Source organism: Corvus kubaryi, unplaced genomic scaffold (genome assembly GCF_017639235.1).
Source record: "Corvus kubaryi isolate FWS band 111438036 unplaced genomic scaffold, C.kubaryi_AGA036_p1.0 37396, whole genome shotgun sequence".
Taxonomy (NCBI): Eukaryota; Metazoa; Chordata; class Aves; order Passeriformes; family Corvidae; genus Corvus; species Corvus kubaryi.
Genome location: NW_024581135.1, coordinates 17056993 through 17060708, shown reverse-complemented (window position 1 = coordinate 17060708; position 3716 = coordinate 17056993).

Below are 3716 nucleotides of genomic sequence, written 5' to 3'. Positions count from 1 at the left end.
TCAACTGTGATACTGTTAATTCTCTTCCACTGGAAGTATTTAACAATACCATGGTTTCACCTTAGAAATTTAAAGGATTCTGACTGTAAAAATAGAATAATGTTTCTCCATATTTATCTCATGGACAGATTTATTTTCCCCCCCACCATTTGCAAGTAAGATATTGGAGAGTGGAAGGAAGGTTGGTTTGTTGCTGCAACAGTAAATAAATTAATTATTAGAATAGCACGTGGGAAATCATCCAGATATCATTCATCATCTGGATCATCTCTGGATTTCTTTATTAATGAGTTGTTACAGGTACATAAATGCAATACAATACACTGTACATAGCATTTTTAAGTATCTGAATTAGTTTATTCACTACTTTTAAAGAAGTGTAAAACACTGGTAAAAATACTACACCGTTTCATAGATTGCTGCTGGGTCTTCAATCAACTAAATTTCCATGCTGAGTAGGTTTGCTGAAATCTGAGCTTTTAATACTTCCCTTTATTGAAGCAACAAAAGCATATGCAGATGAATTTCTCCATATGTACTACAGACCTGTATGACAAACATGCCTGAGCTTCTTATAGTTCACCTGTGTGCTGTTGTTATACTCCCAGTTCCTAGCGTGACTCGGCCACGGACTCACCAAAGCTTAAAGAGTGTTTGCATGATCTCACTTCAGCATAATGCATAATGAACCTCAAATTAATTCTGCTGATGTGTAGGATAACGAATTTCCAGTCAAGTTATTTTCTTTGAATGGGGTTGTAAAACACACCTATACTTCCCATCCAGGAAGTGTGAAGTTGTAAAAAACAAGCTAAATTGCCGTATTTTATCTGCTGCTTACCACTGCATTTACTGCCTTTAGGGACCCAAAGTCCTCCAGGGAGTGTGACAAATCCTGATTGTATTTACTACTTACAGCTTTTATTAGTTCACAAATGTGAAAAGAAGAAAAACTTAGTCACTGGGGATTTGTCTAGCTGTGTGTGTGGCTGCTTAAGAACTGGTTCTGCTTCAATTGTCTTTTCATTACTCTGTCTCCTTTTGATCTGATGTCATGCACACTCTACATCTGTAAATCTGCATTTCCTCCTGTGTGAAGTGTAAACACTTTAGTAACCTTCAAGTAGTTGCATAACTGGTTGGATAGCTGATGGCCAAACTGAGTATGTTTTCTGTTCCATAATTTGCCCATTTCTCCCTCTTTCTCACCCTCTTTCTAGCTTGCTTACACTTTTATTTCTCTTACATTATGAGTTCCTTATGTTGTAGAAGTTAGGAGGAGTTTGGCTGTTGAAAGAATTGCTGTTTGCTTCTGCACTGGTACTAGTCTAAACTCTCCAGAGAAGGCAGTTCAGGCATTAGCAGTAGTTCTACAAAGCTTGTAAATGTCATTTTCTGACAGGTAATCTTTTTCTTCTAATCTGCAACCATTGTGAATCTTATTAAAACACATGCCTAAATAATGTTGTTTCTGAAGTAGAAAAATACATAGTATGCAGCATATAGTCATTTTGTAAAGCCTTTTGGATCATGTGAGTTTGAATCATTTCCTTTGAAGCATTCTCTAAGTATGCATTCATTAGAAGAAGCTGCATATTTGGAATGGAAAACTAGCCCGATCAAAACCTACATTTGCAATTTTGTGATGTTCTGGTTGTCAGAAATATCCAATGATGTTAGGAAAAAATGTATTTCTCTGAACCATGTTATTGAAAATACAAATGGCATTAATTATGGAATGCTAGGAAATAAGTAGCAGTTTGGAAATATGAATATGAAGCATGAGTTACATGGGGAAAAAATCATCACAATTCTTTTCTGTTAATGGAAATTTTGAGTAGCTGCAGTTTTATCTTGCTAGGAAAACTACTGGTTTGGAGCTCAGTTCTGCCTTTATTACACAGCGTATTTTAGCATAACAAAAAATATACATAAACAATGTATATACAAACATTGTATAAACAAACATATACATAAACAATGTATTTTAGCCTTCTCAGCCTTTTTGTCCTGCATGTCTTACATCACCAGGAGGGATCTTATTCAGAAACTTCATCTTGTCTAACTTGTAATTTATTGTTGTGACAAGAACTGCGGAGAGAGGGGAATTGAGTTTTAATGAGAAAATAAGGCATGTTTCGTATCACTGTTTTTTCCAGACAATAAATTTGAATATTTTTGAAAATTCCCTCTCCAAGTCTAATGCAATGAATATTGCCAAAATACTGCCCAGATCAGTTCTGCCTCACCAAGGCTGGTGTAACAGTTAGGATTCAAATTCCAGCCCATACTGTTAAGCTATGATAACTTGGTGGTAAGGTGGTAACTTGGCCACTTGGGGGATAATACATTAAATGGTTTTTCTTTGTGATACTCTGTAATAAATTCTCTGTAGTTAGCCCAAGTTCTGCTGAACCATTTGGTGTGACAGAAAACCATCTCATCTAGTACATTTTCAATTTTCAGAGAGGACAGAGGAGTTGATAAACCCATCAACTACTGAATTTCAGGTGCTTGGTCCTTGTTAACCTCTGAAAAATCAGTCCCAGTGCCTGACTTTCCCACAGAAGCACCACCATTGCAGGCTTCTTTCCTCAGAAGAAAATGAGCTCTGTCCCAGCAGGGAGAAAGGTGAGATGAGTCATCAGACTCCGCATGTAAAATCGACACACTTAAGCCCAACCCGAAACTTTCAGTCACTAGCCCTAAATTTAATGTGGCCTTCTTTGGCAGGTGGTATTTCCCATGTGTGTCAGATGTGTGTAATGTGTGTGTGTGTCTATGAGTATGTGTACATGTGTGTGTATGTGTACGTGTGTGTATACATGTCTATGTCTGTTGTGTCTATGTGTATGTGTCTGTCCATTTATGTGTGTGTCTGTATTGTGTCTATGTCCAGGGATCTATGTGTATGTCCATGTGTATGTGTTGTGTGCCTGTGTCCATGTGGGGATGTGTGTGTGTGTCCCTCTGTGTGTGTGTATATGTGCAGCTCTGTGTGTCTGTGTCCCCCTGTGTGTATATCTCTGTCCCTGTGTGTCCATGTCCCTGTGTGTGTCTGTGTTTGTGTCTGTGTCCCCCTGTGTGTGTCTCTGTCCCTGTGTATCAATGTCCCTGTGTCCATGTCCATGTCCCTGTGTGTCTGTGTTTGTGTCTGTGTCCCCCTGTGTGTGTGTGCCTCTGTTCCTGTGTGTCAATGTCCCTGTGCGTGTCTGTGTGTCTGTGTCCCTGTGTGTGTGCCTCTGTCCCTGTGTGTCAATGTCCCTGTGTCCATGTCCCTGTGTGTGTCTGTGTGTGTCTGTGTCCCTGTGTGTGTGCCTCTGTCCCTGTGTGTCAATGTCCCTGTGTCCATGTTCCTGTGTGTCTGTGTGTGTGTGTGTCCCTGTGTGTGTGCCTCTGTTCCTGTGTGTCAATGTCCCTGTGTGTGTCTGTGTGTGTGTCTGTCCCCCTGTGTGTGTGTGTCAATGTCCCTATGTCCATGTCCCTGTGTGTGTCTATGTCCCTGTGTGTGTCTCTTTCCCTGCGTGTCAATGTCCCTGTGTGTGTCCGTGTGTGTGTCCCTGTCCGTGTGTGTGTCCCTGTCCCTGTGCGTGTGTATTGTGTGTCTGTGTCCATGTATCTGTGTGTCCACGTGTACGTGTATGTATGGTGTGTGCCTATGTCCGTGTGTGTGTGTGTCCCTGTCCAGGTGAGTGCCTATGTCCGTGTGTGTCTCT